The following is a 13,594-nucleotide window of genomic DNA, read 5'->3' as shown; positions in this document are numbered from 1 at the left end:
AAAAGAAAAAAAAATCAAGTTCACATAAAATAATACAGGTTACGTTTGTCATACATAAACAGCCCCACACAACCAATAAAAAACTCAGAACCTAGGGGAACACATAGAGGCTGTTTGATTTGGATGGCAGTCTCAGGCACAAAAGGTTATCACCGTACTTTGTTCAGCTAAATGGGAAGAGCCCTTGAAAACTAACCACACAACCTCAAGCAACTGCCAAGACATCCTGAGTGTTTCGCTTCTACCGTGACTCTTTCACTTTCTCCATTGTGTTAGCTTTCAAGCAAACACTGAGCTTTGTTCGGCTTTTAATTGTGTGTGCATACAGTGTGCATACAGAGTATGGGGAAGGAAAAACAAAACAAGAGCCTCATTCAAGAAGAAAATATTTTGAGGCTGGCGTGTGCCCTTGCGTGTGTGCAGGGGTTTGATGGGCAGGTTGCAACAGCAATAAAACAATACCTCTTGTTTTTCTGGAACTCCGTAGTAAGCATCCTATGCTCCTGAGCTCCAGCCTTACATATTTTTATCTTCCTTTTATGCATGTAAAAAAAGAAAAAGGATTCTTAGGTGTATGGGATTGCCAAGGTTGTCTGGTCACAGCAACAGGGTCAAGGAACCAAAGCTCTCAGCTATGGGCCACAAGCTGTCTCCATTAAGCCATACAAAAGCAGAAAAGACTGACCCATGCTACAGTAAAAGCTATGATTTAAAGCAAAGTCATAGGTCAATGCTGACACACCCAAGGACAAGAAGAATGTTTTTATGGGCATCTAATTGAACCATATGCACTAGAGATATTAGAGAACACAAACATTGGAGCCAGAGAGATGGTTCTGTGGGTGACAGGACTTGTTACCAAGCTTGATGACCTGAGACCCCAGAAACCTACATGGTAGAAGGAGAGAAACAACTATTGCAAACTGTCTCCTGACCACCACATTCGAGCCATGGTGTCATGGGAGAGGAGACAACAGATGTCCTTAGTCACAAATTTAAATTATGGAGACGTGGTGTGTGTGTGTGTGTGTGTGTGTGTGTGTGTGAGAGAGAGAGAGAGAGAGAGAGAGAGAGACAGAGAGACAGAGAGACAGAGAGACAGAGAGAGACAGAGACAAAGACAGAGAGACAGAGAGAAAGTGAGAGAAAAGTGAGAGAGAAAAAATGAGAAAGTGAGAGAGAGAGGAGAGAGAGAAAGAGAGGAAGTGAGAGAGAGAAAGTAAGAGAAAAGTGAGAGAGAAAAAGTGAGAGAGAGAGGAGAGAGAAAAAGTGAGAAAGTGAGAGAGAAAGTGAAAGAGAGAGGAGAGAAAGTGTGTGTGTGTGTGAGAGAGAGAAAGACAGAGAGAGAGAAAGACAGAGAGACAGAGACAGACAGAGAGACAGAGACAAAGACAGAGACAGAGAGAAAGTGAGAGGAAAAAGTGAGAGAAAAAGTGAGAGAAAAGTGAGAGAGAGAAAAAGTGAGAAAGTGAGAGAGAGGAGAGAGAAAAAGTGAGAAAGTGAGAGAGAAAGTGAAAGAGAGAGGAGAAAGTGTATGTGTGTGTGTGTGAAAGAGAGAGAGAGAGAGAGAGAGAGAGAGAGAGAGACAGAGACAGAGACAGAGACAGAGACAGAGAGACAGAGACAGAGACAGAGACAGAGACAGAGAGATTTTAATAAGTCCTGGCATGGGGTTCCTTCCCACCTTTGACCGTCTGTGTTCCCAGGAGCAGCACACACACAGCCTTTATATTTTAATATGCCTTATGCAGCTAACAACTGGGCAGCTGCCTACCCTATGCTGTTAGGATTCACTGAAGTTATTATTTATGATGCTTCATCTGGGCTGTTCTCAGCTCCAACCAGGCAACCCTCTGAGCCACGTTCTCTTGGTCCAGAGGCTATGGGGCTCTCCTTGCTTCTCTACCGCATGGTGGCTCTTGTCTCTCTCCTGCACACTCTTCTAAGGCACAGCGGCTCCCTTCCTGCTCCTTCCTCAGGGTCCCAAGCTTGGGAAACCTAAACCTCGCCTAGGTCTTTTCTGCCCAGCTACTGGCTGCTGGCATCTTTATTTACCAAATCAGAAGTAACTGGGGTCAGGGTCCTTCAGTGTCTTCCGTGCGGACTCTCTCATGCAAATAGTTTTGGGGGGACCCAAATTAACATTAGAATATAAGCAGCCTTGGGCCAAACCCACTACAACAATGTGTGTGGGTGTGAGAGACACATATAAAGAGAGAATAACTACATGTGATAAAAATATAAAAAGAAAACAGCCAGCACATCCTAGTGATACCACCTCAAGAGGTACCAAACAAGGATGAAGACTGTCACTAGTGGTGCTATGACGCAAGGCACACCGGAAGGCTGAGACAGAAGGAGACTGTCTGCAGCAAGGAGAGGTCACCCGATGGTCACACCAAACAGCTACTTTGTGAACACATATTGTAGACATGAGAAACACAAGAAGAACTGTTCCTTTTTAAGTGTGAGCATGGCAGCCTCTTCAGTGGGCACTCCTTACTTCCTAGGTTTCAGGCAGCGTGTGGGGAAATTATCCACATCTGAAGCTAGCAAACAGGAAGCTCCTGGGAGGGGAAATGCTGCTGTTCTAAGTGTGGAGCCTGGAAGAGGAAAGCCAGTAGAGCGGCGGTTCTCAACCTGTGGGTCAAAGACCCCTCTCCCAGGGTTGAGTACAGATATCCTGCATTTCAGATGTGGATATGACAATTCATAACAGCAGCAGAATTACCGTTATAAAGAAGTAATGAAGTAGTTTTACGGTGGGGGGGGGGTCATCATGGCATGAGAAACTGTGTGAAAGGGTCACAGCATTAGGTAGGTTGAGAATCACTTCCCTGGAGTGTGGATAAAATGGCAGATGATTGTTGCTGACTAACTCCATAACAGTCTGCTCCTCATGACCTCCAGTTCCGAATTCACTGATGACGGCAATGACAGACTGCAGATATTTGGAAAACATCTTCTCTGCTAAACATGGAGTCACTTGTTTGTTACTATGACCAACAGTATAATACTGATCAGCACGGCAGTGACATGATCTTAGGGAGGATGAGTAACACACACACACACATGAATTGAAGCACATAGTTGGCTGAAACTGCCCCCAACCCTGAGTGCCAAGGGCACCAGGGATCACTGTATGTCAATCAACATACATCTGAACACATGTAGTGTAGGCCAACTATGTCGCCTTGCTACCTAGAACGCCACCATCTTTGTAGAACAAGATGCCTTGGCCTTGTGCTAGCTGTATGGAATGGCAGAGAATCCAAAAATGCTGAGGCCAGGATAACCTGTGAGCCTACTAGGTGAGTATTGGGGCAAGTCAGAATAACATGTAAACCTACTAGGTGAGTGTTGGGGTAGATTCCTAAAGAAATTGGTAGCTCAGGATGACTACCAAACGGGCCCCAAGTGGGAAGGTTGAGAAAGTGCTATTTCCCATAGAAGAATCAATGTGAGGGTTTTCTGTCATGTCCCTGAGGGGACAGCTGCTGACCGGCAGGGGTCAGTTAGTTCTTCTCTCCAACACTGAATGCAAGGGACATGGTGGCATACACCTGTCGCTTGGCATTCAAGGCCAGCCTGGGCTACACCGTGAGTTTGAGGTCTGCCAAAGCTGAATAAAGGAAGACTGTCTCAAACAACCATAACAGCGACCACTATGGAAAGCCTATGTTCCTGTCCTCCAGAGGTTCTGGGGGCACAACCTCACACCCACCCAGAGCTCAAGCCATGCTGCAGAAGTCAAATGGGAAACTGTGGAAGAAATTCAAGCAGCTGCATATTGTGTCCACGAGTGTCATTGAAGCTCTACAGGGAGGAGCACTCCCCAGGGAGCACTCAGAGGGAGGAGCAGGACCTGTGGATCTAGGCCCCAAGAATCCAGCGTGCAGAAAAGTGAATGAATGTGACAGGACAGGCTGACATGTGACAAAGGGGAAATCTAGAGACGGGATAAGCAGTGACAGAGAGGGGGCGATGCACACCACAGTTGCCTTGGTCTCTAAAGCCTGCTTTCTAGACAATCCCCATGCCCTACACACAGACTCCAAAAGGAAGGTTGAGAGCAATTGTTTGGTGCCCATTCGTTAGCCTGGTGCCTGGGAAAGAATTGTGCACTTCAGGAGACAAAGTAGAACAGTGAACCTCTGTGATGACAGACCAGGTGACCCAAAGCCACTTCACTCTGACTCTCCACATGGAAGGTTGAGATTTGGCAAAGACGAAGGGCCCAAGCTCCAGAAGCCACTCAGAAGTGTCTTTCTAGTCTCAAACAAAGGTCCGCTTGTGCTGAGCCAACTCTCCTAGAGACTGTTAGCATGGGGAAGCTCACGTTTGCATAGGATGACAAGTTCAGACCCTGGCTTGAAGGAACAGAAGACAGCTGGCGGCGCAGGGGCCATGCTCATTGCTCTGAGTGAGTTTCTCCCACTGGCTGTTGCCAAGAGGAAGGCTACAGACAGAAGCAGCAGCAGATTCCCTGTCATGGATCTGTAGTCACCACAGGAGCTGAGTCCAGAGCTTCAGCCTCATTCTCAGCCCCATGGCAAATACAGCCCCAAACTTGGGTTCAGCAATGTGCCTCTTATTTCTGTAAGATCTTAGTCTCTAGGGAGACAGGTCTCTTTCGCAGGGCCTACGAATGGCAAACTGTGTCTTTTAGAGACTGTGGTGGTTTGAGTGAGAGTGGCCCCCATTTGCTCATGTGTTTAAATACTTGCTCCCCCCTTGGTGAAACTATTTGGGAAGGATTAGAGGATGCCACCTTATTGAAGGAGTTGTGTCACGGGGCGGGGAGGGGGAATGGGGTGAGCTCTGAGGTTTCAAAAGGCTCCATTTTCCCAGTGTGCTCTCTGCCTCTTGCTTGTGAATCAAGATGTGAGCTCTCAGCTATTCTGGCTGCCATACATTTGCTCTGCCATCATGGACTCCCGCCCTCTGAAACCATACGCCCAGATTCATCACTTTACTTTATAAGTTTCCACGGTCATGGTGTCTTATTGCAGCAACAGAAAAGTATACATGACTGGTTGGGTCAGTGCGGCAGTTGACCTGGCTTCCCCTGTCCTCACTCTGGCATAACTCCTCAAAAACACCTCTCCAGCTCCAAGCGAGCTCATCCTGTCCCAGATGTTGCCAACAGGAGGCTGATCTGAACTCTATCTGAGATGAATTATGATGATGCCCACTCCCAGGTGTACCCCAGTCTTGTAAAACAACGGGAAATAGACACCATCCACTTCTGAAGCTGGAAGCATTTACAATGGTTGGGACGTTCAGTAGGTCCTGATTCCCACGTCCTGAAAGCATGGTCATCACCTACTGAGAAAGGGTGGAACCTTTAAGAGCCTGGAGGAAGTAAATATTTGCTTGCTGAGGGTGCGCCTCCCTTGTCCACTTTGTTACTACCCAGCCATGATGAGATGAACAGAATCCTTTCACAATCTGCCTTGTTATGAACCTGAAAGCAATGGAGTCAGGAGACCAGAGGGTACCTCTGAAACATGAGTGGAAAAATAAACCTCTCCTCTTTTTAACTACTTTGTCTCAGGTGTTTTGTAACAGTGTCAGAAAAACTGACACAACCCAAGACCGGATGAAGGTTTCTGTGTGATACTGAATACCCAGTTGATGGGTGAGGAAGACTTGCAGCCCCACCCAGACAGCTGAGGTTTAAAAAAAAAAAAATTAACCAGTCAGAATTAAGGAAAGAAAAAAACATTCCTGTTTGCATGCCAAGAACATCGATATTGATAAAACTGACTGGAAACGGAAATGTCTTTACTCCTTGGTCATCGCCAAACGTCTTGTCTCGTCTGTCACACTACTGCAGATGGTCCAGTGATCACTTTATTCATATCGGTATATTTAGAATCCACACACTAATCCTCATGGCACACCCAGGGAGTTTACTGATCGTTTTCATTAGGAAGGTTCCTCAGTGTGGCTGGTTTCCCTCTGGAGAGCTTCTCTGTTTATCCTTGCCCTTTCCCTACCCTATCAGGAGACAGCACATGGCCACGGATCCCGAGAAGAAGAGCACCGCTCTCCTGACAGCCTTTTCCTGAAGGTCTTCTTATGCATTTCATCCATGGCCCATCCCATTTTCTTTCTGTCTTCTCTGGCAGAAGTGAAAAACATCACAGAATACAGAAACCCTTGTTCCAGTCACAGCTCATGAGGATACAAAATATCTACAAGTGACAACTGACTCTTCAGAAAACTCAGTTCAGAGTGCATTGTGCTACTGTACAGGGACCCATGGGTCCCTGAAGCAATAAAGCTTTGCAGAAGTGCATAGTGCCAGAGCTGGGCCTGGTAGCACATGCCTTTGACCTCAGCACTCTGGAGACAGAGGCAAGTGGATCTCTGTGAGGTTCAGGCTAGCCAGAGCTACATAAACATGGAAGTCTCTTACCTTAGGGTTTTCTTGGAAACACTAAAGATCCACTAGCACCATTTTCTAGAAATTTTCCAAGACTACTACAAGGTTAATCACATCTACTTAGTTTTTACAGACAGCCTCAGTTTCTAAGATTTTCTTTTGTACCTTTACACACTTCCCCAGCCGGTGCATGCCATAACCCCATTCCTCCATTTGCATTTCTCCAGTCACAGGTGGAAATAAGTTCCATGCATGTGAACATGCACAGAAGAGATTTGAAAGTTGGGTAATACACAGCATAGTGAAGACACATTGACCAGACCGCCAAGCCCCCACAGACAGGCAGCATGGGTACCATTGTTAGTCATCAATTAGACGGCATCTACCAACGTTGTGAACAGATGCACCTCTTACTTAGAGACCTTTTCCCTGGAACTCCTGACCAACAAAAACCATGAAATGTCGATAAACTGATACTGATTGGATAAACCATGTTTTGGCCATATTGGATGATATGGTCCTTAACATTTATATGAGGGATGATTTTTTTTAAAAAAGACAAACAAAGCCATCTGTGCCACACAGTTGCTTTTTAAAATGTGCAGTGATATCTATACAATGAGCTCTGTTCTCAAATATGTGCCTCTGTGTTTAAATGCACAAAGTGAGTAGCAAGAGCATGGTCCATGGTTAAGACTAGTTTCCCCCACCGACAGTGGTGGTGCACACCTTTAATCCCAGCACTTGGGAGGCAGAGGCAGGCAGATCTCTGAGTTCAAGGCCAGCCCCGGTCTACAGAGTGAGTTCCAGGACAGCCAGGGCTACACAGAGAAACCCTGTCTCAATTAAAAAAAAAAAAAAAAAAAAAAAAAAAAAAAAAAAAAAAAAAAAAAAAAAAGACTAGTTTCCCCTTGAAAGGGGCTGAGAGTTACAGGCATTCAGGCTGGTTTTAGCTACAACTCAAAGCAAATCTAACTGAAGTAAACGTTTTAAGCATGGACCTCCTGGGGAAACTCCTCTATGAAGACCCCAGACTTCACCTCTGCATTCTTCTGGCCCCACCCACCCAGTGGCCCACAGTTACTTAGCTAACAGGCACTTCCTGTTACACATCTGATGTGTCCGGTGACACATCAGACACATAGGATTGTATGGAGAGAATCCTTCCTTCTTCTTAAGAGCTAGGGACACTTTCCCAGAAGCCTCTAAGTAACCCCACCTTACATATTATTGGCCAGCGTAGGGCCCATTGCTCACTTTGAGCCAATCACTGTAAAGTGCTACAGGGCCACGGGTCTTCAGCTCCTGACTCAGACTGGGGAGAGTCTACCTGTGAAAAGCCAGATTCCTTTCAAGTCAAAACACGGGAAACGGTAGCCAGCCACAAGGGCTTCGAGAAGGGAGGTTTGTCTGCTTATTGAAATACAGTCTGTTATTTGAAATCTTTTCTGTAAGATTTTCTGCATGTGTAGCCGTTGTCCTTGTCAACCTGACTGGACTTAGAGACAGTGCTCTGAGGGTACCTGTGAGGTGCCTCTTGGGAAGACCCACCCAGAATATGGGCCATATGATTCCATGAACTGGGGTCCTGGGCTGAATAAATGGCATGAGGTGTGACAGAAGTCTTGTCTTCCCCCTGCCTTGACCTCCCATCATGTCGGTGACACATCAGACAGGGACAACTCCTTCCTTCCAGAAGATGCATCTATGGGGTGTTTTGTCCCAGTAATGAGCAAAGGGACTGATAACGCTGTGTGATTTTCAAGTCTACTAGAAACAGTTTAAACTCTAGGAAAGACACGGGAAGGAAGAACATCCTAAAAATCTTTTCCAAAATCTGCATGATGTGTTTTTATAAATAGATAATTTTTAAAACGCTCTCCATCCTCTAATATCTTATTCACTATTGTGCAACAGACAACAGCAGATTTCCCCTGGGAAGATGTAACAGACACACATCTACCCATCCTCGGTATGAGGCTCATGACAGAGCACAGCACAGATATCACCAATATCCAACTTGGTGAACCAATGAGTTTTATTGGGGTTACTTACAGGAATGCAGGTGAGCGGTTGCCTATGGGAGCAGAAACAATAAAAAAAAAAAAAAAAAAAAAAAAAAAAAAAAACTATCCCATTTGCTAGGCCTCACACACATCCCTTACCGGTAATCCCAGAGACCTGGCAAGTCAATTAATCATTTCCCCTATTTTTCTGATGAGAGTATTTAGGTTTATAAAAGTTAAAAGGTTGCCCCTAGGCACCCAGGTGAGAGGAAGGCTACCCCAAGTCTGACTTTAAACTCTGTTCTATTTCCTGTCAAGTCACAACATGCCTCTCTGTTCACACAGCAGCCCAAGGTCAGCTATGAGGAAGCCCTCCCAGAAAACTCTGCCCAAGGCTCCTCCTCCTGGTCCACTATTCTGTGGAGAGGCTTGGCAGGACCTCGTTCTTCGTTTACAAGAACCAGTGTTCTCTCTTCCTCATCTCTGGCTCCTACAGGTATGTCTCTGCTATGTTTTGTATCGTCTGGCTCATTGTTTAGCACACACTCGCCTGCTGATGAGGTGAAGTGTATCCCAGAGCCTGCTTGTGAGCATAGCACTGAAGCTTCTTAATTTAACGGCCTTGGCGTAACGGCCCCACCCCCAGCCCCCAGTGACTCACCGCACTCCGATTGCCCCTCCCCTTCCACCTCTCTCTCTCTGTACACACTGTTTATTTCACACCAGAATAAAAGAGAAATTCTCATTCCTGTTCTGAATCACGAAATGGAACTAGACACTCTGACCTGCAGACTCTCAAGTGGCCTCTAGGGGAAATCCATCTAAGAAATGGCCCTTAATCAAAGAAAAAAAAATTCAAGTGAGAAACAGCAGGGCCTTAGCTAAAGATTGCGTGGAAAATGCCTCTGCTACATGCTTGTGTGCAATAAATGTTTCCCCGTGTACCTAGGTATTATTAATCACCATCTGACTTAACACAGGATTACTCATAGTTAAGTACCCCATTAGCACTCAGAAACATCTAACCTTTGGAATAGTGATTACCAATAATCCAGTTGTTTCCCAAGCCTATTTATTGAGCCTCTATTGTGAACATGGCCTCATGGAGACGAGAGGAAAAGATTTGGATATGACAGTCCTCAACCTGTCTTTGCTACAAATAGCATGAGGATGGGGGGCGGGGCGGCAGGGGACAAGGGAGGGATATGCTAATGAAACGTCCCTGTGAGCCAATGTGGCTTCAAGTACCATTTTCACTACGTAAATGTGAAGCTCCATTAGACACTTGCTATGATGAAGCCAATTAAACTGTTAGGGTAAAGCAGCCAAGAGTACTGACTCACTAGGCTATTTTCAATCCCCTCACAATTTGACCTCTGCTAGGATGGAGTTGCAGTGTGCAGGGGATCAGCCAGAACAGCATGTGGAAAGTGTACAGGTGGCTCTTGGTATCCAGAACAAAGCACACGTGCTCTTGTTTTAAAAATTCGTGAAGATTTAGCCCTTTGGCTTCTGAGGATTTATTATAAGGAAAATTCTGGATATATATGTTTGTATATATGCATACAAACCCACACACACATATATATATATACATATGTATATGTGTATATATACACATACATGCATTATATACTCAGAAAGTATGATACACACACACAGAAAGAGAGAGAGAGAGAGAGAGAGAGAGAGAGAGAGAGAGAGAGAAAGAGAGAGGGAGAGAGCAAGAGAGAGAAAAACCCACATATAAACCTAACTTGAAGAAATTTAATACCATTGACTCTTTCACTTGACAAGTAGCTACTAAATAGATTACAAAGACCTAAGCCAGACGCTCCCAAAAGATGGATTTAAATGGTGATTTGTTTTTACTGGTTTCATTGGTTTTTTTATATTTTCATTGTGGAACAGCCAGAAATATAAAGCAGAGACCAAATTGTTACAGACAACTAAGTAAGTTTTTTTTTAATTGTTTTCTATATAAAGGTTATCTCTTCAGTTACCATGTGAACATCTACCATACCAGGAAATTTTCCTCTCAACACACTAATTGCAAATGTCTCACGCCATTCTCTGGGCATGTTTAATCCTTGGGCATATGTTGTAACATTTTATTAATAATGTGCTAACTTCTAGAGTATATCCTCTCCTACCCATCAAGATGCAACTCTAGGGAGTAGTTGGAATAAAAACATTTTCCACATCTGCATAGTGGGATGACCTCCAAATAAATAAAGGTATGGGCTTCTGAGGGGAAACGGCCAGAAAACAGGCTGCTGGGAAATGCCAGGACTTCAACTGGTTCAGAGCTGTCTGTAATGAAAAAATTTTGCTTTGTAAAATAGTGGCCCAGATCGCAATATCTCTTTTAAAAACAGGATTATATTTATTTAGGGGTTATTTTAAAAAGGATTGGAGGTTATTTCTGGCAACGTTTTCCTTCAGAGACATTTTAGCATCAGGAAGGAAGATGAAGCCAGTGTTTGCTCTTGAGTCTGAAGGGTGCCTTCCAGGGCTGGCTGTTTTTCATGCAAGCCATAATTAGTTGGCCAGTTCGCTGGACGGGGGACCTCAATGAGAAGAAAGAGAAAGACAGGAAGGTGTTGACAGAGCTGAGTCCTGCCAGGAACTGCTTCAGGACTAACTACCTGGAAAGTCCAAATGGGAAATCCCTCCTATTAAAGAAAACCCTATTAAGGATAATCGAGTTCTAGTGATTGAGACAGACTAGCAGTCTCCCCGACTCAGTTAACAACGACTCAATATTCACCTGTAAAGAAGCAAGCTAACCGCGAACTAGGGGGAGGATCCTAACGCAATGGATAGAGAAAAACAAAAACAAAAACAAAAACAAAACCCTAAGCTGGGGCCTCTAGGACCCTTGCAGCACCTGTTGAATGCTACAGCCTACAACTCCACGAACTAAAGACTCCCGGATCTCACCTTAGGAGATTCTAGAGTCCGTGGAAATGCGCGTGTATGCTTAAGGTTTCCATCTTGCCTTGTCAACAAAACTGGTTACTAATTATTTATGAACCACAGAGCCGAAAACAAACTTTCTTACCTTAAGCAGTTAAGGAGAGGCGGGCAGAGGGGAGAGGCTGGCTTTGAATTGAGCCTCTTGGTACCTGTCCCTGCCCCCTGCTTCCCAACCTAAGTGGCTTTTTTTTAGAAAAGTCAAGGGCGCACCCCTCCTCTACTTGGGGAGGGGGGTACACCTCCCACTAAAACAATGTTGTAGCATCCAACCCGGGGAGTCCCAGGAGCGCAGAGCTGTCTAAGCACAAAGACCGAGCTTTCAATCCGGCCCTAAGCCAAGTCAGACCCAGGAACGCAGTGACACCAGGGCCCGGCCGGGCAACCACACTCTCCGGGCGTCCCGGGCTCCCTACGCTTCGGGATGCCTGCGGTGGGGCTCTGGAAGGGCAGCGGGGCAATCTTCAAAGCTTCTGTCCGGGCACGCAGTACCCCTCTAGCACCCTCCGAGGACCCCCGAATCCCGAGGTTCGGGGTGCCTAGTCCTCTCCCTTGGCGAGCGGCTCCGGGAGCCCACCGTCTGTCTTGGCTGCAGCGGTCGGCAGGACCCGAAGCCCAGGGCGGCAGGACCCGGAGTGCGCAGGACTCACCACCCCGCGCCCCAACCCCCGGGTGCCTGCGCTGCGCAGCCTCGCGCAGTGTCGCGCCCGAGCGTCCCTCCCTGCCCCGCGCGTCCCCAGCGCTAGCGAGCAGGTGACCAGAGCCGCGAGCCACGCGCACGTATTCCCACCCGAGATCGCACGTCCCCAAGGCGCGGTGGCCTCTTACCTCCGAGCGGGCCGGGGCGGCCCCGCCAGGCCGGGCACCGACTGGGCCGGGGAGACGCGCCTCCCGCCGCCGCGGGGAGCCGGGGCGGCAGGCGGGCTCGGGGAGCTTCTCCCGGGCGGCGGCGGGAGGCGCTGCTCTCGCCGCTGCCGCCGGGGTCTCGGGGCTCCGCGGCCGCTGCGCGGGTCCCTCGGGTCCTGCGGGAAAGCCCGCCGCTCGCGCCGCAAACTCTTGGGCGCGTAGAGCCGGGGACCGCCGCCGCCTCCCCGCCCCGCTGCCGCCTCCTTCTCCTCCCTCTCCTCCCTCTCCTCCTCCTCCCGCTCCCCTTCCTCCTCCTCCTCCTCTTCCTCCTAAGCCTCTAGGCTCCCGAGGCTACCCGCTCTTCCCCCCCACCCCCCCACGGTTCAAACCCAGTGTGAGTCGCGCACTCAACGCGTGTCGCAGGGATGCGGACCCTGCGACCCCCGGCGACTCTCGGCAGCGCCGGAGACCGGTGCGTCTCCAGGGCCGCTGCGAGTCCTGCGGGGCTGTTCGGGTGGGTGGGTGGGTGGGTGGGAGATTGAAGTGGGGGTCCGACCAGTCTGGTCCGGACTGGGCGCGGTGGAAGAAGGGAGATTGTGCTTAACGCGGAACCGGGAAGAGGGGAGGCGAGCTTGACATTGTGGAGCTGCCTGCCAGGGTCCCGCTAAAGTTGTCACTGGGGGGCGGGGGATAGCAAAGAATGCCAATCCCGTGCCCCGGGTAAATGGGAATCATCTCAGTGCCCACTGCCACCGTGCTGTCTTGGGGTGGGAGTGTTTGCTAGAACGTGATTGTCTCGTCTCCCTTGCCCACACCGACCTCTCAGGGCAGGCCTATGCGCTTCCGTGACTCAGGTCACTGGGGATGTAGGTGGGTGAGGGGACACCAGGTGAGAAGAGGGGTCCTGGGACGTGAGAGCGAACGCTGTTAGTGGAAGGCAGCAGAGGTTGCTAGGGAGGAATGCTCGGTGCCTCCTCTAGGGCGAGCTTAGCTGGTCCGGAAAATGGGTCAAGGATCTGCAAGAACCCGCTAAATGTCCCCTCATAACCCCAGGACTGCAGGTCGGGGGCTGTGGCCAGGAGGCGCCCTCGGAGCAGCGCCGGGCCTCTCCCTCCCCGCCCCCACTGCCCTCTCTCCTTTTGCACCAGTGCAGGAAATGTTCCACTGACCTACATATTTTTCCAAACATACGTGACCTTTTTTTTTTCCTGTGGGAGGAGACAGGCGAGAATCCAAGAAAAAGAGAAGCTGTAGAAAGCAGCGCGCGCAAGAACACAGGGAGCCTTTTTTACCAAGCTTCTGCAACCCCCTAGCCAAGACAGATGTACAGACAGGGTCCGGGGAACCAGGCCTGCTGTTAGACTCGCTGAGGGGG

The 13,594-nt window shown here is 48.2% G+C and overlaps 1 protein-coding gene across 2 annotated transcripts in view; it reads right to left on the bottom strand.

Annotated features, from left to right (window-relative positions):
* The window catches only part of Npas2 (neuronal PAS domain protein 2), a 185,537-nt gene extending 173,096 nt beyond the window's left edge, over positions 1-12,441 (bottom strand). For both annotated transcript variants that reach the window (XM_031367287.1, XM_031367288.1), the window contains exon 1: positions 12,202-12,441. The gene's annotated coding sequence lies outside the window, so the exon portion shown is untranslated. The remainder of the gene's footprint in view (positions 1-12,201) is intronic.
* Positions 12,442-13,594: the final 1,153 nt, after the last annotated feature.

Source organism: Mastomys coucha, unplaced genomic scaffold, assembly GCF_008632895.1.
Source record: "Mastomys coucha isolate ucsf_1 unplaced genomic scaffold, UCSF_Mcou_1 pScaffold14, whole genome shotgun sequence".
Lineage (NCBI taxonomy): Eukaryota > Metazoa > Chordata > Mammalia > Rodentia > Muridae > Mastomys > Mastomys coucha.
Note: the sequence above shows the minus strand (reverse complement) of the source record. Positions and strands in the feature narration are given on the sequence as shown.